Source organism: Solanum lycopersicum, chromosome 5 (assembly GCF_036512215.1).
Source record: "Solanum lycopersicum chromosome 5, SLM_r2.1".
Taxonomy (NCBI): Eukaryota; Viridiplantae; Streptophyta; class Magnoliopsida; order Solanales; family Solanaceae; genus Solanum; species Solanum lycopersicum.
Window position 1 is genome coordinate 42,031,825 of NC_090804.1, and position 23,436 is coordinate 42,055,260.

Below are 23,436 nucleotides of genomic sequence, written 5' to 3' on the forward strand. Positions count from 1 at the left end.
CTGGACTATTCTTCGCTCCAAACGCTCTTCTGCCTCAGCAATAGACCTCTGCATCCAAGGCTGGATGTGATGCAGAACTGTAGCCATATGTGTCTCTAGTATCTGGACCCTAGCAAGCGGGACATGACAGGGAAAAGGGGCTGAGGGAGAGGAGCTCGGGGCAATGCTACTACCCGGGATAGACTCGACCGGGGTAGTGTTAATAGAAGCAGCCTGCGTAGCCGTGCGGTCTGGTGCTACCGTATTAGCCAGATTGTCACCAAGTGGAGGCAGCTCTGGACGGGGCCCTTTGAGTTGAGACAACTCATTGTCCTCATCCCTGATGAGGCCGATATTAACAGTGCCCAGCGGGGTCTTGACCTGATCAATGTGCCGTATAGGTACACCTGCAGACATGCATAGAGAAAATATCATGCACGGGAAAGTGTAAGTACTTGTGACCATAAAATCCCTCTCGTGCATGACCGCTTGTAGAATCTAAGCAAAGTCCACTTCAAACCAGGCTATCATCTCCGCCAGCAGTACTGCACGATCCGATGTCACTATATTATCAGTGGCTATAGGGGAAAGGCAGTGGCGTACGATCAACCATAAGAACTTTGCCGTGAAGGTCAGGTTAGCCTTCTTGATGGCTCTCTTCGGCTCTGTCACCCAGACAGCACCCTCTCCACCAACATACGAGTGCAGGGACATCCACCTCTTGGTGGTCTCTCTCAGCGATGGCTCACGCAAGAATTAGTCATCTTTAACAATTTGCCATCGGTAGTAAAACTCAGTGGTGAGAAGGGTCTTGTTGGAATCAACATCCTCGCCGTATATATACCAGCGGATGGCAGGCAGGGAGATATCAACCTGAATGCCATGTAATCGGACATGCTCCAGTGGGGCCTGTTTGGTGGGGGCAGCCCGCCTATCAATCTGTGATATTAGAGTAGCCACGTAGGAGGCGTAGAACTCTCGGACCAACTCTTCACTATAACGGTCCAACGAACACGCTGCCCACTCCAATCGATGTCTAGTGAAGAGATTGTGGATCTCTTGCATAGTCGGGAGACTTCCCGTAAGGACCCGCCTCTCCAATGTAAGGGTCCGTGTCATGACTCCTTTGTCATTCAGAAACATTGCGTAGACACACCACCGGTTGGGCCGGTTGGCAACTGCGGTTAGAGCACGAGTCGCTGATCCAGGTGTCGGTGATCCAGGTGTGGACATAGAACTGTCAGCCTCATCAGACAAGGCAGACTGTGTAGTTGTGGCAGGTGCAGGGACCTAAGAAGATCCGTAGGCTTCCTCCGGCCACGAAACTCCTAAGGAGTCAGACGCTCCTTCTTCATAAATAGCTGACCCAGAAGGTTTGCCGGTCAGTGTGCGCTCTTCATCATACTGGGAGGCAGTGACTACGCCGGATGCCACCATTTTGGGTGTGGCTGTGGCAGCACGTGCACCTTAGGATGGGGTGGAAGTGCCTGGGGGCATGTTCTCGGGGTCACGCTCATCATCATAGCCAATGACTAGGCGGGCCGACAGGTCGACACACTTCGATCGCCCATGTGCGTAGACTCGATCTTGTTTTGGTACCATTATAGGTAGTATCTATAAAGAATCAGCATTAGTACTAGAAGGAGCAAACAAGACAAGCAAAACGACACGAAATAAATAAAAGAGTCAAGATGTAATGACATTTCTCTAGTAACAGTGAAACACGATGGACCAGGTGAAGGCTCATCATGAGTACGATAGACCGTTATGGGTTCTGTCATGTATTACTTAGACTATGTTTATGTGGAGACTCCTGAAGCAAAGTCTCTCATAGTTATGAAGGATAAGTAGGACGGACCATTGTGATGATGACAATCTATCGTCAATGTCCGTCATGGGACACTTAGAAAAAGTGTGGAGACCCTTAGGAGAGGGGTCTCTGACCGTCATGACAGTTTGTGCAGGGCGGACCATCGAGTGTATGACTGTCTGTCGTAGGTGTCCGTCAGACGACACTTGGAAAAAATAAGGAGACTAGTAGTAGAGGGGTGTCTGACCGTCATGATGATTGTGCAGGATAGACAGTTGAGGGTATGACGGTCCGTCGTAGATGTCCGTAAGAGTACACTTGAAGAAAGTTGGAGACCCGTAGGAACAGGGTCTCTGACAACCAGAACAGCTGTGCAGGACGGACCATCGTGGGAACGATGGTCCGTCGCATGTTTCCGTTAAAGGACACTTGGAAAAATTGGATAGTGAGGCATTAAGGATGTTGGGACAGACCCTATGACGGTCTGTCGTGGGTACGACGGTCCGTCATCGGGGTCTCGTTCTGTCATTCAGTGACAGATATGGAGGATGCCACAAGCATCCCCTATAACCCAAATGGAATTTTTAGTGTTTTAACCTACATGTGTCTAACCCAAATACCTAGTAAACTAGCAATGCTAAAGCACCTATTTATAGAATTTTAATAAGGAAATCATGAGGATTCTCAACCTAGGTCAGACATAATATGTATTAAAGAATGAACCCATCAATAAGAAATAGGCTCATACTAAATGATAAACAAAAATGCAGTGTAATTGGGTAGAAATCGGAGACACATACCTGAGAATTTGAGAAGAACAAGCGAGGAAGGTACTTGGTGATCAAGTAGAGAACCACAGTAGCAGACTCCGAGTAGTAGAGAATGGATGTTTAGGAATTGGGAAATTTGTGAAAATAATCAGTTGAAAGCGAGCTAGGAAATAGGAAGTTAAAAAGGGAGGGAAATGGGAGGAAGAGGGAAGGAAATGGGTGAAATGAAGGGGTAGGTTTTTTAAATGTTACGAATTTAAAAAAAACAGTCGGGTCGGGTCGGGTACGCTTCATTAATGACGCGATGAGTCCCCGACGACGGTCTATCGTAGTTGTGATGGTTCGTCGTTAGTTTCATCGCATGTGCCCTAGTTTTGAAAATAACAGAAAGATGTACCTGGCACGACAGATTTATGCGATGGTCTATCGCGTTCTTGACGGGCCGTTGATGGGTCCGTCAGTGACTGCTGCAGAGTGATTTTCTGCAGAATTTCCTGGTTATATGCCTGCAAATTTAAAACCCATTAGTATAAAATGTTATCATTACAAGAAAGAAAAACTATAAGTATTGAGTTGCCTCCCAACAAGCGCTTGATTTAACGTCGCGGCACGACTGAGGACACTTGATTACTCATACTTCATCAAGATGGTATGCCTCGATATTTCATTCGCAGATTCAGCATGCTTGAAATAGATTTTTATGCGTTGTCCATTCACCTTGAACCGCACACCCTCCTTATTTTCCAACGCAACTGCTCCATGAGGGAATAGTTGGGTAACCAAGTAAGGACCAGTCCATTTGGACTTGAGCTTTCTCGGAAACAAACGCAACCTAGAATTGAATAAAAACACCAAATCCCCAACCATAAACTCTCGTTTTTCAATTTTTAGGTTATGGTACTTCTTCATCTTTTCTTTTTAGAGGGCTGAGCTTTCATAAGCTTTCATGAGAAATTCATCGAGTTCATTCAACCCAGTTAAACGTTATTCTTCAGCTTCGCTCCAATCCATTTTTAACTTCTTCATAGCCCACATGGCTTTATGCTCTAATTCAATCGGAAGATGACAAGCTTTCCCATATACAAGTGGTATGGGGACATACCTATGGGATTCTTATACGCTGTCCAGTAGGCCCAAAAAGAATTATCAAGCCTCCTTAACCAATCCGTTCTACTAGCGTTCACTGTTTTTGACAATATTTGTTTGATCTCCCTATTTGACACTTAAACTTGCCCACTAGTTTGAGGATGGTAAGGGGTGGTCACATTATGGCGAACCCCATATTTCTCCAATAACCCCTTGAATAGCCTATTGCAGAAGTGGGAGCCCCCATCACTACTAATTGCCCTTGGGTGCCAAAACGAGAGAATATATTCTTTTTTAAGAATGCAGGGACACTCTTACCTTCATTGTTTGTGAGGGCAATAGCTTACACTCATTTAGATACATAATCAACCGCTAGTAACATATACTTCATTCCATGAAAACTCACAAAAGGACCCATAAAGTCAATACCAAACATCAAATAACTCAATCACAAGAATGGGGTTTAGAGGGAGCTCTTGTTTTCTTGAAATGTCGTCATGTCTTTGGCATCTATCACATGCTTTAGCAAACTCATGAGCATCTTGATGAAGAGTTGGCCAATAGTACCCACATTGTAATATATTATGAGCGGTTCGGATACCACTATGATGTCCACTAACGGGTGAGGAATGGCATGCCTCTAAAACACTCAACTTCTTACATTTTGGCACACAACGCCAAATAAGCCCGTCGGCACAACTCCTGTATAAATATGGTTCATCCCAAAAGAATTTCTTCACATCGTACATGAACTTTTTTCTTTGATGAAAGGACAAGTCTGATGGAATAATAGCATTAGACAGATAGTTTGGGAAATCTGCGAATCATGGAATCAAGTCTTGTGAGGCAGCCAATACATGCTCATCAGGGAAAGTATCATTAATATCAGTCTTATCCCTAACTCTCTTATAGGTTCATCTTTTTGTCGGGACAAGTGATTGGCAACTTTATTTTCGGTCTCTTTTCTATCCCTTACTTCAAAGTCAAATTCATGTAGCAGTAATACCGAACGAATCAATCTCGGTTTCGCATCCTTCTTTACCATCAAATATCTCAATGCTGAATGGTCAGTATGTACTATAACTCTAGTACCTAAAAAATAGAAGCAAAATTTTTCAAAAGCAAAGACTACTGCAAGGAGTTCTTGCTCAGTCACTGTATTGTTCTTCTGAGATTCATTTAGGGCTTTACTAGCATAGAAAATGGGGTGAAGGATCTTGTTCTTTCTTTGTCCCAATACTACACAAAGATCAACCCCACTAGCATCGCACATCACCTCAAATGGACTGTTCCAATCCAGAGAAATAATGATAGGTGCAGACACCAATTTTTTTTTAGCTCGCTGAATGCTTTAAGACAGGATTCATCAAAACAAAATTTACAATCTCTATCCAGCAGTTTGCACACAGATGTGCAATCTTTGAAAAATCTTTGATGAATCTCAGGTAAAAACCTGCATGCCCAAGAAAGCTTCTCACACCTTTTACAAACATAGGTGGGGGAAGTCTCTCTATTACCTCGATTTTAGCTCGATCAACCTCTATGCCCTTTTCTAGAAATGGGATGACCAAAAACAATACCTTCTTTCACCATGAACTGGAATTTTTCCCAATTTAGTACTAAATTGAAGTCTTCACATCTCTTAAGGACCTCAGATGAATTGTTCAAACACCGCTCGAATGAATCACCAACTATAGAAAAATCATCCATAAAAACTTCTATAGTCTCTTCCACCATATCGGAAAATATTGACATCATACATCTCTGAAATGTGGCGGGTGCATTGCACAACCCAAACGACATTCTTTTGAATGCAAAGGTCCCATATGGACAAGTAAAAGTGGTTTTCTTTTGATCTTCTGGAGCAATAGGAAACTGATTATACCCCGAATATCCATCAAGAAAATAGTACCACCCTATTTTGGAAAGTCTATGTAACATCTAATCCATGAAGGGTATAGGAAAATGGTCTTTTTTAGTCCATGCATTTAATTTGCGGTAATCCATACACACCCTCCATCCAGTAAACGTTCTCATTAGAACAAGTTCATTTTTCTCATTGGGGACCATAGTCATTCCCCCTTTCTTAGGTACACACTGAACAGGGCATACCTAACTACTATCGGCGATCGGATAGATTACTCCGGCATCCAACAACTTAATGATTTCCTTCTTCACGACCTCTTGCATAGGTTGATTTAAGCGTCTATGGTGCTCAATACTTGGCTTATGATCGGGCATGAGTTGGATTTTATGAGAACAAATACCAGGGGATCCCAATAATGTCCACAATAATCTACCCAATAGCTCTTTTTAACCTTTTTAGCACTTTCACCAAACTCTCAACTTGTTGTTCATTCAGGTCTGATGCAATGATTACCTGCAAAGTGTCACCCTATCCTAAGAATTCATACCTGAGATGAGGTGGGAGAGATTTTAGTTCTAACTTTAGAGCCTCGTTTATAAATGGTTTTGCGGGTGTAAACTCGTGATTCTTCATATCTAACTCATATTTCTTTGGTTTAAAATGAACATCACCTCGATTAAAAGTCAAGACTAATGAATCATAGTTTTCAATGCAATCGTTATCAAAATTAATTATCACTACTGTTAATGCTTCTACACCTAGAAGTTCTTCTATTTGTGTCTCAATGACTCACAAATGTTGTAGGATATAGCAGATACCTATTGGAGCTCACCACTCTGCCTCATGGACCTACAAATTTTAAAGGTCACTTCCTCATTGTTCAACGACTTCACTTTTACTAGCACATCGTGGAGTATCCCTGTAGGCCATTTTACTGTTCGATCGGCCATCAGTAGTTGCATCGTAGTGGGCTTTGGATCACCCAAACCCAACTTCTTGTAAATCAAGAGGGGAATGAGATTTATGCTTGCCCCCAGACCACATAATGCTTTCACAAAATGTAATAACCCGATAGTACAAGGAATAGTGAACGCACCCGGATCTTCTTTCTTTTGTACCAGAGATCTTGTAGCAATAGCACTACAATGCTGCATTCTATCATCATCCTCAAAAGTGCCCGATCTTGTCTTGGTAACCAGATCTTTCATAAACTTGGGATAAGCAGGCATTTGTTCTAAAGCTTCTACCAAAGGGACATTGATAGAAAGTTGCTTCAACATTGTTATAAAACGCTGATATTTGCCATCCTCGGTCTTTTTCACTAATCTTTGAGGAAATTTGTGTGGTGGTCTAGGCATGGGAGTTACCTTTTTAAGGCACTTCAGCATCTTTTCCAGTGTTATCTTCTACTTCACCATTAACCTCTACCATTTCAGCATCTTTTGTCACCTTTTTCTCAATAGATGACATAGGTGGTTCAATGGTTTGCTTACCACCGCGAGTAGTGATTTCCATACAATGTCCATCATTTTTTGGATTTTGGACAGTGTTGCTAGGAAGAGTGCCCGGTTGCCGTGTGTCCATAGTCGCAGATAATTGGGCCAATTGTAACTCAAGCTGCTTAATCGATATTGCATGTGTATCGACTTTCTGCCCAATACCCGCTAAATTATTCATCAAATCTTTAGTGTGCTCATCACTAGCATCGAACCTCCTCATAGTTTCATGCAACATATCCTCAACCCGTGCCATACTACCTCCACCATCCCTAAGAGTAACTTCACAATTTTGAGGAGGAACATATGTCTCATTCCAATCATTTATCTTACCATAGTTACCCCTGTTGAAGTTGTTATTGGGGTTGTAATTTCCTTCTCGGACATAATGACCCTCACGGTTATAGTTACCATAGAAGCGACCTTGGTTTCCTTGACCTTGGCGCCAATTATCCTGATTTGAGCCTTGGGAACTCGGTCGAAAACCCCCCGTCTGCTTATTTACTGTATAGGAATCCTCCGGATAATAGCATTCATCATGTGGTGGTGGTGGTTTAGAGAAGTAGTTAATTGCATTTATCTTTTCTGCGCCCCCAATGATATGTTTTAGTACCAACCCAAGCTCTGTTCTCATCCGAGCCATCTCTTCACGAATCTCATTTGTGGCTGGGTTGTGAGTGGATTGCACTACGAAGGCACTTCTCCAAGTATCTGACATCCTAATACTCCAAGATTTATTGTTCCGGGAGATTTTCTCTAACTTTTCAGCAATCTCAGCATAAGGACACTCCCAATAAGAACCACCCGCTATAGTATCAAACACCACTTTATTATTATCATCCTGTCCCCGATAGAAGTATTCCTTCAGTGACTCATCATCTATAGGTGATTGGGGCCACTTCTCAAAATCAAGGTGAGTTTATCCCAATAAACTACTAACCGACTCTCCTGGTAATGCCACAAAGTTATTCACTTTGTCTTTGTGGTTTAGTTTCTTGGAGACCGGGTAGTAGCGTGATAAGAAATCGTCCCTTAGTTGGTTCCAAGTGAAAATTGAGTTGTAAGGGAGCTCAGTGAACCAAATAGCAGCCTCTCCCGTCACTGAGAGAGGAAACACTCTTAGACCTATTACATCCAAGTCCAAGACGCGCCTCCCTACACAGCTTTTACACACTGCCCTTACCTTAGCTATATGGGCATATGGATCCTTAGAAGGTAGACCTTAAAACAAACCTCTGGCAGTGAGCATTTGCATCACGCTACTAGTTACCACAAAGGTGTGGTCTGGTGGTAGAGGAGGCAAGACAAGTGGCCCATCAGAGTCTTCTATATTGTCATAGCCTCTCTATTTGTTTTCACCCGGAGCATTGGGTAACAACTAACCATGAACATCAACTAGAGCTGGGATGTTCTGGTTTGGATCATCATCATTAATTCCCAAGTTTCGATTCATGTTGCGTAGTGTACGCTCTAATTCATGATCATAGGGAAACAATGGTTCTCTTCTTCTCCGTGTATTTGGCATACAAGGAAGATGGTTCTGTAAGAATCAACAAAAAAACAGGGTAAAATAAAGAAAATATTGACTAAATTATGGTAATAAGTTTAACAATGTTTATATATATCGTCATGTTGTTGATGGTTCTAGTTCTCGGGTTGATTGAAATCCTATGGACTTTCTTTTTGGATGAAAATAAGTGGGACTTTTGGATAAGGCAATCTCAGACAAGAATTTTTCTCAGGAATGGAAGCATAGATCCATATTTCCATTACAAGAATATTCAAACTTGGAGAAAGTGGGATACCTTACTACAAACCAGTGTAAGTGTCAATTTCTTACTTTCCAGAGGCTTAGATCTATAGCAGCTCGCAATTACATTAGTCCAAAACCCGATCTTTTAATTGTGTCTTGCTTTTGTTGAGGCAACTCTGGAAGGAACATGAAAGAATCACTCTTCATACCTCCGAGAGGAACAGTGCACAATGCCATATATATCTTAAATAATTACCCTACGGTAATCACCTTCACACTATCTCTTCCGTAACGAATGGAATACACAGTTTTTAAAAAATAATAGCCAATGCATGACAAAATCTTCCATTTCCACCGGACAAGAGGTAGTGATCCCCTCCCATATCGTAGGGTTCATTTCTAAGGAAAACCTTTAAAGATAACCTGCATTTGCATATTCCAGATTTGCCAAATGCCAATTAAACAATCTGATCTAATCATCATTCATCGCAACACTAAAATCTTTTTGCAAAGTCTCCAATGTCTCTCCAAGAGAACTAATCAGATATAAATATTTCTTAACCTTGCTTGTCTTGTCCAATAGTTCATTATTAGTCGTCTCCACTTTTTTATCCAAATACTCGTTTACTGGGCTTTTGTCTGCACTATAGAGTGGACAATGGTCTCTCATCGTATGAAGTGTACACAACAATTGTGAATCCAACTGACAAGGTGGATTCCCTAATGTACATGTTAAAACGCTCCCTCCTAAGTCAACAACTACTACTTTATTCCCTCCTTCAATCTTGTTCGTATACACCCTTCCATGTGCACACTTTCATCACTCCAAAACAATCATCTCAAATCCAAACAACTTCAGTTGCCTTGCAGCCTCCAACCCAGCAAGACCTACCGAATAACAATCACTCTTCTCTTACATGGCCTAGTTGGAATCTTGTCCTTACTGCCAATACCATCCCAAAATTAACATACACGTACAATAAAAAGTAGTTATATGCAGAGTCTAATAACCCACTATATTGTTCAAGTGTAATATAAAAAAACATGTTCTTTTTTAGCCAAATTGATGCATTTTCACGCCATTTCGTGATTATGTGATTCTTAATTAAAATATAGTTATACTCTTCTATCCCGCAAGCTACACTAACCACTACAACTTTGATTTCTTCATCCTTTAATGATTCAAGCAGATCCATACGTTAATGCAACTAAAGCCTCAAAATTTGACTCTTTGTTTTTCAAATAATTTCATCTTAAAAAAGTTCTTTCTCGATTTCCTATTGAACCATTAGACGAGAGATATTCATATTATGATGAAGCATAGCCGAAAGACATTATTCCACTAATTAATCAGACATTCTTGTAAGAAAACGACTCATCTTATCCATAGGTTAGACACCAAGTATGGGGCATACTTAGACAATTTAGTAAACTTCAAGGAATAATAAAGTACAGTCATACCTGCTTGATGAAGGTTGATGAATTCTTCCACCTTAGCTTCCCTCAAATCTATTGGAAATAACCTATCAAGGAAATCCCTCTTGAACATCCCCATGTTATCGGACAACCTCTTAACACCCTATTATCCCTCTATTGGGTGAACCAACTTTGCGCCACATCTTTTAGTTGATAGGCGGCCAACTCTGAGTTTTCACCCATACTCACACCCATTGCAAATAGGATATTATATAATTTATAGGAAATCTTGATGGTATTCACACGCCTTCGACCCGAAGAACATAAGAGGTTTCATCCTAGTAAAGTCTCTCAAACGAGAAGCCATACTGCTAGCATGTGGAGGCATAAGGGGTCCATTTTCCTGATTCACTTGAGCCGTCATAACATGGACTTTAGAAGTGATGAATTAACTTGTGAAGTAAATTCATGGTCCAAATTGATAAAATCTTCTCATATCTCTCCATCCGTCATAGGTGGAGGAACAATCGGAACATGATAACCCATAAAAACTTGCTCAAATGGAGGAACTTTATTGTCATACGGCGGAGCTTGGTTGTCATGAGATCCCGCATTAACAATACCTTCCTAAGAAACTCTTACGGCTTCCGTTATAGTATTTATACTTATAACCACAATAAAAGCTTATGTGCAAAGAACACATAAAATAAAACTCTAGAGGCACGACATAGGAACACAATAAGATAATTTCATTCATATGTGTGGCGGCTTTACAATTATGAATAAGAACATACATAGATGTGTTTTAGTGAGACATCGATTCAAAGGGTATTAAACCTCATGTTCTAATACATAGTTTATCACATCCGGCGAGTACACCCTAGATTTAACCGGTGTCATTGTCCTTAGAGGACTAAGACTAACCTCTTAATATTCGTCATCACATATAATAGGTTAAATTTAGTAAATATTTAAATATTTTGATATACGTCTATGATATGAGGTTTACATAGACCGGTCGCTTACACATCATTTATACATAGGGAGTTTACATAGATTTCTCGCATATGAAGAATTTAATAGTTTTTTATAAGACCCCCAAAATGAGTTAGGGTGTATAGAGCCTCACATGTGCCTATACAATTTCAACATGTTAATTAAGTGTTTTAAATTATGCATCATTTATATAAAGTGATTTAGAAGTCAAACGTCAAGGGACGACCAAGACATTTGACGACTAGTCATCTTAGGGGACATATGTGTTCTTATGAGCTTTTTATGTTTGTAATTGGATTATGAAGTCCTTATTTGATTGAAATTATGTTTATGGGCACTTTGGTGAGTTTCATGAAATTTAGAGGTCAAACGTCCAAGACGTTTGAAAGTTAGCCCTTGAGACATGCATGTGTGTGTCTTGAGTGTTTCTAGAATGTTTAAACGTGTTTCATGTAATTGTTTTGGGTGAAACAGATGTGTAAGGTCCTTTACATGTTAACTTATATATTTACGTAGGAAATATCCGGGTACGAGTAACCAAGGGCCCCACAAAAGGCCCTCAAGGAGGACCCAAAGGCTGTCGAGACAATGTCTTGGCAGTGTCAATCGATAGAGCCAAGGGACGGTCCGTTAGTCCACCAACGCATCGTCGATGTTGAAGTGTCAATTGGAACTTTGGCTGGGTAAGTCTCAATGTAATGAAAGCCTAAATCCCAAACGACGGAAGCAATCAATGGCCCATCGATGGGCATAAAGGGCGTTGATGGCTGGCTGTTGATGCAGGCTGCATTTAACTGCATGCACGCTGTCCCATTATGGGGTGAATGGGAAATTCACCCTACTTTCTAGTATGAACGTACATGGTTTATTTGGCTATTTTGGGTGTAATCTAGTGATAAAAAAATGTGACAACCCCATTCCCGATTCAATCACACAAATTAGACTTCCCTCCAAAAATATTCTTCTAGAACCTCTGTTGAAGGTGAAGCTCAATAACACATTGTAGGTGGTATTTCTATGGGTTGTTCACCAATTTTTAGATGTTTTATTCTACATTAAGGTATGATGTTCCTTCATCTCTAGTTAATCTTCCATCTAGAGAATTCCTTTCAATGTTTTCAAAGAAGTTTCGTGATCAAATCTCTCCTTCAATCTAGCCATGGGTTCTTTCTCAAAATATTTTCAAATGCTTAATTATAATGAATTGATGATAATATATTGATTTTAACGTGTATTTAATCCAATTGCATGATGAACCCATGCTCTCTTCCAACTCTCGTTTTAAGCTATGTATTGGCTATTATGATCTTGATGTTAGGAGGATTGTAATGTGATTCAAGTATGTTAAATTGATTGTTATCTACTGCCTATAATTTATATGGATTATAAATTTTATGTAATGTATCAAATGTGGATCAAGGCTTGAATACTTGGTTGTATTGATTCATGTTCTCCTATCTTCTATAAATTTCTAATGTTATTCAATGTATCTCGACTCTATGGTAATTGATTTATGATGTCTTATAGAGTTAATTGTACTTGAGATACTGCCTATAATGTGTTATTATGATGAATTATGTGTTGTTTTCCCCAATGTGGATGGATACTTGAAGAACTTGATATCTACTTACCATATGTTGTTAATATATGACATTCATTGTAACATTGACTCTATTATGCATGGATGTGGGATTCGTTTGTGTAGGGATGATTTTATCTAATGCCTGTATTATATGTTATTGATTAATTGTGGGTATGAATCCTTAATGATCAAAACAAAGGATTGTTGGTAAGAATGAATTTACATTCCCTTAGCCTACAGATTTACAATGATATGTATATGATCTGATCTAAGTTCTACGATAGGTAAAACATGATTTAGAATTGGTTATTATGTCTTTATCTACTGCCCTAGAATTGATTATTATGTCTCTCTACTCTGTAATGTGTTGTTGATATATTGTACTAGTTTGTTGCATGATCTTGTAGTGGCTTATGCATAGTTTCTTTGACATCCAATTATGAACCTCCCCGGTAGGAATTAATTCACGAGCTTCTGAATTTCAAACAATTTAGAATAATTTGTTTTATAACATTCAAATACTTTCCAAAGTCATTTCAAGTAATCTTATTTAGTTTTTATAATTTATAATTAGTAAATATATTTTCATATAGTTTATAGATATGATTGATATATTTTGTAAATATTTAACAATTATCTCAATTTTTTTTTAATATTTGTAATTATACTATTAAATTAGATTAGTTTAAATTATAGTTATATTTTTGAATAACTAGTTTACAATTAAATTCATTATTTTATTTTTGATAAGATTAATAAGCTCGTTAATTAATTATATTAATTTGCCCTATCTATGATTTAGCGGAATTTATTAGTAAAATTTAATTTGGCTGAATTGACAATTCATTTGACTATAAGAAAAGATCAAATTTTTGGATCCTTATAAAACATTTTTCAGCAGCCCATTCTTTTTCAAATTGGAAAAATTAGTAAACTAGTCAAAATAAATAACATATTTAGTATAAATATCCATACTTTATAAATATTAGCAATAATGTCAAAAATGTCATTATTTTAAAAAATTTATGTGTCCCAATTTTCTTCCTATTTTATCTCTCTTTTTCAATTAATTCTATATATCCTTTTTTTTAAAAAAAAATATTCTCTCTCATATTTATCTTTTCAAATTGTTAATTCTCTCTCCCATTTAATTTTTTCTCTCTCTCATGGTTATCTTTTCTGATTTTCCTCCAACATTCAAGTTGCAAATATTTTTTTGCCATATATTTTGGTTGTTTTTTTAATGCAAAATTGAATCAACAAGAATCCCTTTGATTAAGGTATCTCTAATCTTTATCCTATTTTCAGTTTTCTTTTCTAATTTTATTTTTGTTTAAATCTTAAAAAAATGTTGTTTGTATTTTTCAATTTCCGTTATGATTTACTCTCCAATAGCTGAATCCAAGAGGCTTACTAGAGGTATTCATCTTAATCAACCAATTTCTGGTGATTTTTCATCCTTTAATTTATTTATTACTTAACAAATAGTGTATAATGTATGATCCGCTGCTAAAATGAGGGAAGAAAGAGGGAAAGAACATTTACAAGACTCATTGGTATGAAAAACCTTCCTCAAATTCAGAACGCAAATGTAGAATCTTTGTCTACTCGTGAGGATCTTGAAAAAGACGACGAAGATCGCGAACAATTTTCTATTAGTTTGTTTTGTATTTATAGTTCTTTTTTAGAATTTGGTATGCTTTCTTAATTTGTATTCAAATCACTATGTATACTATCAATATTTGTATAAATTTCATGTTGCATGGTTTATGAATCTTGTATTTGTCCCTAATTTGTATTCATCCAAATGTATGTGAACTAATTATGTATTTTATTTATAAGAAGAACAACTTTCTATTAGTTTATTTGTATTCGAATACAAATACAAATAATAGACATATTGGAATGAATACGACTTAGAAAAGGAAACAAGATTTTGAAAAGAAAAAGAAATACAGAGTGAAAAATATATACGAATACAAATGTATTTCTTAAATAGCTACATTTTATTTGACATACATATTGGAATGAATACAAACTAATAAAGGTATGTCAACAGAATTTGACATTTTTTTTTCTAATTTGTATTTATTCTAAAGGTATGTCAACTAGTTATGTATTTTATTTAAGAATGAGTACACCAAATATTCAATTATTTCTTTTCAATTTTATATTTCATTCACTTTTTCATCATACTAATTTTTCGTATTTTATATATTATTATACAAAATTCTAAATAAAAACTAGAATAAATAGAAATACAAATAAAATACATATTGAAATGAATACATACAGGCTTTTTGAAGAAAAAAATAACTATATAGGGAAAAAATATATGAAAATACAAATATATTTCTTAAATGACTATATAGATAAATTCGGCATACCTATTGGAATAAATACAAACTAATAAAAAACTATAATAAATATAAATAGAATAATTGTGGAATGAATATAATTTTAAAAAGGTAAAAATTCTGGAGAAAAAAAAACAAAATTTAAATTTTATTTGAAAATGTAACTGATGAGAAAATTAAGGATGCTTGCCTTTTTTTTGAAATATTCCCCCCTTAATTTTCTCCTTTTTTGTTATTAAATAATTATATTCTTTAAATAAAAATAAATAATAAAAACATACATAACAAACTAAAATGACATTTTTACTAAATATTAAAGTTGTTGCTAATGAGTCCTCTTAAATGTTAAAATATTGACATTTTGAAAAATTTTCCTTTCAAATTCCCTTAAAATTTCCTTGGCCCAATTCTTTTATCCAAATGCAAGCAGCCCATTCCAATAAAATTCCCAGCCCACCAATTTTCCAACAATGCCAAAATCAAACCATATCTATACGTACTCCAAATCGACCCAGCAAACAAATGACCCCCCATACGTTGTCTTACTCTTCTCCAACGCGACAAAACCAACAAAAGGGCGTCCAACTCTAGAGCAAACCAGAGCGTGAGTCCAGCAGCCTAGCGTGTCATCCTATCCCCCTCTTCTTATCCTTTTGCGCGGAATCCAAGTGTCGAGATCTCCCATATTCTTCGTGCTCTCTTTAGAAATCGAATGGCTATGATTATAAGTCCAACCTTATCCCTTGAAGAGAAATCGAATATGAAATTCAAATTCTATCGGTTTCCCCCTCTTTCTGCCCTAAATATCCCCTTTTAACTATCCACTCATTCTTCATTATTTAGGGGTTAGAGAAAAAACAGAGAAAAAATTGGAAAAATTGATGTTAGAAATCATGGAAAAGAACAAAACAAATAACTACTATTAATTGGTAAGAGTTTCATTTGGATTTTTCAAGTCTTTAGTCGGAGCTTTCAAAGTTTGTGGGTGTCGGAAGAAGTTAGTTGTCTCCTCTGGTCGTCGCTGTCTGGTTTGCTGCCCGAAAAAGGTAACGCCTTATCCTTTATTATATTCCCTACACCTTTCTCTAGTTTGACATGGTTCTTTCTTGTGGTAATTGTGAGGTTGTTACCATAAAACCATGGTTGTGGATTATTGTTGAAGTTTTGGTTGCTTGAATATGTTAAAGTTTTCTTCATATATTACTTCATGATCTAGTTTCGATATTGAGCATAAAGGTTAACCTTTTTTAGGTTCAATTTTGTTGATTATGTGTTTTTCGATTTGATTTTATCTTGTTTTCTTCATTTACTTTCTTTGAGTGTCGAATCTGCTTTCAGATGTTTACATAGCCTGCAAGTAGTAGCTATTATTTATTCAATTTGTTTTACTTCTTTAGAAGAGTTAATTCGGATAAAATTGATATATCATGGTCGGAGTAATGTTGGTTGATTATAGGTTTGAAAACATCTATATTTTTGTTATATATTCATTTTAGAAGGATTTTGTCCATTGGTTTGCTATTAAACTTCTTCTTTGGTGTAGCTCTTTAATTATTAGTAGCTTTTATCTTATTTTCTATCTTAGTATTAAATAGTAGCTCAGTTCATTCCTTAGAATATGGATCTTCCATGAAAAATGATTTTCCTTCGGAATAATATTCAAATATATAAGCTCAATGCTCACATGACTTTGTACATGCTATTTATATATAAGTCTGTTAACTTGAATAGGTGGTACGATCAATCTTATTTTTTTAATCTTTGTTTTCCATTTGTATATGTTGCTAGCTACTTTATTGAATCATTTGGCTTGAAATGAATAGTATGCTCTCTTCGTTGCTCTTTAAAGTTTGTTAGTTTTCAAATTTGTTTCTGTATGATATATTTTAAGAAGGACTATATGGTGATTTATACTCTCTTGAATTCATTTACATTTGCAATAAATTGTGTCACTCTCTCTATTTTCATCTCAAGTCGGTTTACACATATATTAACTCTGTTCTTTGCTTCGTTTGCATATGAAAACACCTTTTTGAGTCTATGGTGGACTCTTTCACTTCATCTTGCATCCGTTAAAATAATCCATGAAGGCTCAGTTTTTCTCCATCGAGTAAGCCACCTCCCTCGAATTAGGCGATAGATTTAAAGCAGCGATATGCTGCTATAAATTAATTTTCCAGCCCTGAAAAAGTCAATAAAACATGATATGCGGGCTGTATACATTTGTATACATTGGGAATATACAGCATACATGTAAAAGATGTGCCAATACAGGGAGAAAACGCAGGAATATGAAATCCTAATAAATTACATGTTTGGGAGTCAAAGCAAATCAGCAACATACGTGATGTATACATCAAATATATCATGGAATATAGAGATAAAAGGTTTCCAAAAGCCCAATGAATTTTCATATGTTCAGCAGATTTGGGCCAAGTCCATTTGGGATCAATTTAAAAATTAGGACAGTGGTCTAAAAGCAAAATTTAGTGGAATTTGGGCAATTGACCCAAGTTCAAACATTCCCTCCTTTTCCCTCTTTATTTATATATTATTAAATTGACTAACAAATTGGTTGAATTTCATTAATTTCTAAGGATAGTCATTTCTTTGTATATTCAATATATATGTTGTAAAACGACAATGATGGTAAGTAAATAAAAATGAAAAAAGAACTTTCTATTCTTATGTAACGCCCGGTAGCCAAAACAGACCAAAAATCAACTTTACAGAAATAAAATCTGTAGATGGAACCAACAGTGGCATCGACGGACTGTAGCCTGACCCTCGGTCCGTCCTGCACAACAGTCGATGGGATCAAAAGCTCCCAAAAATTTCAGTCCAGAAAATTGGTTAAGTGTTGGTGAGAGACAGACTTACAGTCTGTAGGTCAGACGACGGTCCATAACATGTGACCGTCAATCGAGTCTCCCATTCACCTACTCTCTCACAAGAGGATGACTAGCCCGGTCCGTAGGTCTCACCATAGGAGGAAACATTACAGACAGTCAAAGGGAAATGCACTTGGTTCAACTTCAAATGGTCATAACTCTTAGCACAAAATGAATTAGGTGTCTCATGACCTACCCATAGATAGATGATTGAATTATCTTTACATAAACACCAACCTAAAATCATACCTTCGATTAAAATGTTATTCCCATTTTAGTAAAGGCGTGACAAACAGGCCAGTCGACGGACCCAACGATAGGGCGTAGTCAGACAACGGACCGTCAGTCCTGGCCATCTTTTGGTCCGACAACAACTTATCCAGGGGTCTTTTGGTCTTTTCCCACTTCATTTAAACCTTAAGATACTATATTTTAACCCTAAATCATTAGATTTTAGTCAGTTTTAAGCCTAGAAATATAATTAAAACATATCTAAGTCAAATCATTAAATAAAAACTAAGAAAATTAGAAGCAAGAGATGAGAAAAAGCTCAAGAACCCTAGTTCAAGAATGCCACAAGCTTCAGCACTTCCAGCCCCGAAACATAAGTATTTTTCTGTGGATTTCATCACCAGTATGTGGGATGTCACTAGTGGGTTCCTTTAACCCATTAGGTTCCTAGTTTTCATTCAGATTCTTGATTCCCATATCATAATTAGATCTAGGGTTTCTAGAACTTCAAGATAACTTCATGAATTTATTAGTTATATCTTCCAAATCATATTATCATGTTGTTATCTATTGCATGAATCTCAGAACCTTAGATATGTATTTCCTTAGTTCTTCAATTGCATATGCTAAGTCAGATATTTCAAACATTTCAGATATATATGCCTCAGTTATAAATGCATAATTACCAGATTAATTGTTGCATTCTCAGTTTGCATGTTTAGTTTCGAGCTATCCAGTATTTACAAAAACTCAAACATAATCAGTTAATTTACAGAATTCATTAGCAGTAGTATAATATCGAGTTGGACTAGGGTACATCGTATCCAATTAGTCCCAGAACTACTAGCCAAGTAGGTTGTAAGTCCCCTCTGTGGGCAATCAGTTTAGTGATCACGACAACATGTCTTTATACCTTTTGCAGGGTATATTGGGTCCTGTCAATGGGGCGTATACATCGGACTTCACATTATGCTAATGTGGTATTATTATTGGTTATTAGTAGCTCCCACAGATCAGTCAGACTTTATGCATTGACCATTTATTTGTATATTCAGTATTCAGTTTTTCAGCATGTTATAAATTGGTCATTGCATCCCGTTAGCTCAGAATTCAGTTTATAATGTCATATTATTATACTTGCTTTTATGCTTGTTCAGATATGTTTCATGTCAGCTTTACTCTATCCTACATGCTCAGTACCTTTCAAGTATTGATGCATACGTGCATACATCTTCTCGTGATGTAGGTTCAGTTTCTCACCATCCAGATCACGCATAGATGGATTTCCGATCTCAAGTTCAGCACATTTAGTGGTGATTCCTCATTCTCCGAGGACAATAATTATGAGTTTCATTTCATTCTTTAGTCATTTAGTTTCAGTTTTTGCTTGATTTAACTGGGGCTTGTCCTAGTATTTCTGGTCTAGTTTAGAGCTTATTTCAGACATAGTTAGATTCAACTTAGTATTGAGTTAGTATTTCCTTTGTATTAAACTCATTGTTTTCAAATATTTAAGTTATAGAATATGCGTATCCCCCATCTTTTCATATTTAATTATGATTTAGTTTCTGTATCAGTTTATTATCTTTAGAATCCTCATGACCATTCCTATGGGAAATGACATATTTTGTTGAGAATTATGTGTCATAATATAGTTAAAGTATGTTACAAGATGTTATGGGTAAAATGAGTCTCTTTTTTTGGGAATGATATGCTAATATATGACTTTTCATGATGGTAGCCTAATGTTATGATTTCAGTTTGAAATGCTTAGTGACTACCTATGGAAGCATGTTGCAAGTATATGTATAATGGTTCAAATGTTTGCTTTGTTTTTATATGTGAACCTTCATGATTGCATTAAATGAATTGGAGTATACTTATATAACATTGGTATTAGAAGTAAGGGTAGCATCATTTTCATTGTAGGGTGATTGTATGGGTTTGAATAACCTAGAAGTTATCTTAATCTAATGTCGAAAGAAAAGAAAGAGGCATTATGGCAAAGTCGCCTCTAAGATAGAGCCTCATATGAATAACTAATCTTTAAAACACGATTTATAAGCCTAAAATAATGTTTATAAACTATTTAGGAAGTTTTAAAGTCAAGGCATCAAGAAATCTCCATGACGTCCGGAAACTAGCGAAATTGAACTAGTAGACGTCCTTATGTTGTGTGGAGGTTAGGGAGTGACATATGAAGTAAAAGACTTGTAAAAAGACTTTTAATCGGTAAAATATAGTATATAGGGTCTAAATGTTTAGTAACGACTCCCCAAGGACCACCCAAAGGGTCCTTGAGGAGGACCCGAATATGGGCAAGCAGGTTTCCATAGCAGCCTGCCTGCAGCCAAGTAATGAAGGCTATTGCGTGTTGCGCAACCAACACAAGGAGGCAAAAAAGTTGACTCACAAAGCGGGGTCTACAGAGGCTTACTACCTTAACTCGGATTTTGAAAAATGAAATGTGAAATTGACCCCGTGACGTGCAACCACTTCCCAAATTTGTTAATGTCGTATTTTAAGGATTTTGACTTCACAAAAAGACCCAATTAAGTGAGGGGTCTTTTGGATAATTATTTATTATTATTTAATTACTATTATTAATAATCTGTTATAACTTCCCACACGGCTGTAACTGTTCGGAAGTTTTATCATAATTTAATAATTTCATTAGATGATTGAAACAATTGGAGCAGAAGGTGCTCAAAATAAGATTTTAATTTAAATGCTTTCCATTTTACTCAAGTGTCAAGGTATTAAAATGTCAATGTGTCTTTTTGGTATGCATATCATTTACTTTAGTTCTACATATTTCTATTGGTATTTTTTTTTATCTGTAGTTCGATTTGCATATTCTATTATTTATTTTTTAGAATTACAAAAATCCTTGAGGTTTATATATGTAATGTTTTTTGTTTTTCTTTTTTTATAGATACTAGTTCGATCTGTATATTTTGTTATTTAAATTTTATGATTGCAACAGTGCTCGAAATTTTGTAAGTTATATGGGATGAGGCATTACATAAGTGTTCTTAATAGTTTCACATTAAACGTGGGAAAAGTTCATTCAAAAAATTGTTTGTGGAGGAGAGCATAAGCAAGACAAAGTAAAATAGAAAAACATAAACGTTTCTTCCCCACAAAATTAATGTCATAGTAAAATATTTAATATTATGAACAATGGAAGTAAAATGCAAATATTGTGCGAGGTACCTTAAATTAGTTCTACATATAATATTAATAATATAACAAAAATAAAATCACATATACATATTATTGATAATAGATTAAAACAATTACTAAATTCATAACAATCTAATGAAAGTTCAAAACTAAAATAAATTCACAACAAAGTAACAATAATGTATTAAGGGATTTAAAAATAGAGTAACAATCATATGAAATTTAAATTTAAATTTTATTCAAAATGAAAAAGAATAGTAAATTTAGATTTGTTAATTACATTTAGTTTTTAGTTCAAACTTCAAAGTGGAATCATTATTTTTAATACTAGGTTAAATTTAATACATGGGTTTAAAATCAATCAATTAGTACAAATATCAAATATCAAGTACATGATGCATATGGTATTGATCTTCTACAATGAGAGAGGGAAGTTAGAATTTTTTTATTTCTTTGAAGAACATTATTTCACTATACATATATTAGGGTAAAATAAATTTTAGTAGCATTAGGTGTTTATATCATATGCATTTTTATTATTCAATAATAATTCATGTTGGCTATTTTTAAATTATAAGAACCTCACTAATTTATCTTCTAATATGGGCATCTTGATTATCTTTTCACTATATTGTTGGATGAACAATGAAAAGTAAACCACAATAAATTTATATTGTTATGAAAATAAATGCTTGGCATGTGACAAATTAAGTCAATATATAGAATATATTTGAAAAATGACCTCAAAAGTTATATTTACATATAGTTAAACAAACTTACTTTCCAATTGAAGAAAAACCCGGCATGCTGTTTTTCATCTTTAATAAAAATCCTATTGGTGTTCTTGTTTCTCGTGATCTCAAGCAATGGAAATTTATTCTTTTATCCAGCGACGTACAAGTTAAATCCTTGTGAATGTCTTTTCATTGGCAGGGTTATAACTCCTGTGGGCTATAAATACCAAACTAGATATCTTTAGAAATTCACATACACAACAATTCAATTCTTTTGCTTCATTTGTCTCTTGTTTCTATAGATCAAAAAGCAATTTTTTTTTTCATTTTGAAGTGAAAAAGATCAATGATAGGTAAAGGGAGAAGCCTTGATTCAAACACTTAAAAAAAAAGGCTCGTTCTCGTAGTAGCAAAGCTGGGCTCCAATTTCAGTGGCTTGTATCACTCAATTCCTCAAAGTGGGTTAGTATGCCAAATGTGTTGGTGCCGAAACTCCGGTATTCTTGTTGTTGTGCGTACATACCTTGCAACTGAGGTGAATTTCACAAGTTCCTTTTTGTTATCTTTCAAATTTCTAGGGTTTGCGATTACTAAATTTTACATATATGTGATTGTTTGTATGTTCTTTAATTGGCTGGAATTGCAGCGAGAAATGACAAAAAGACTCGGATCATTCTAAGGCAGATTGAGTTAGCTATTATGTTTGATTCTAAATTTCTTCAATTCTTAGACATCTGACAATTCCTAATGGGGGTGTTATACCAAACATTCACAATATTTTTCTGCCTAAAAGAAGAATAGCTCTTCAAAGGTCGCCATTATTGATGTTCAGGAGGTGGAGGAGGATTACACTGATAATTCTATCTCTAGCATTGAGATGTTCCCCAAGTCCTTAAAGATGGTTCGGTGATTTGGGGAAAATGTCTAGAAGTCATATCGACGAAAAATCTAGGGCTAACACAAACATAAAAAAAAACACTAAGAAAGTCGCTTAATTTCCTACTTAGTAGCTCCTCAATCCAAAAAAATGTTGAATCGATCATGGTAAGACTATAAGACTTGTTCCCTAGGCCCTTATGGATGTTTCTCGTCAGAAAAAATTATCCTTAAGTAATATTATCAAAGAATTACAGGCTAAACGCACGCGAAAAACTAAATAATTCCAATAATTTTTGTTCAGTGGCCCCTAAATTTTAAAAAGAGTCTAGAAATTGATGAACAAGTCCTAAAGGGTGGTTATGTTAAGAGTTTGGAGAAAATGTGTCCAACACTCATATCACCA

General features: G+C 36.0%; 1 long non-coding RNA gene across 1 annotated transcript; it reads left to right on the plus strand.

The window, feature by feature from the left end:
• Positions 1 to 15,613: 15,613 nt before the first annotated feature.
• LOC138348583 (uncharacterized) lies at positions 15,614 to 19,758 on the plus strand. The gene is made up of 2 exons (XR_011221331.1): positions 15,614 to 16,158; positions 19,481 to 19,758. It is a non-coding gene; the product is annotated as an uncharacterized lncRNA (long non-coding RNA).
• The last annotated feature ends 3,678 nt before the right edge of the window (positions 19,759 to 23,436 follow it).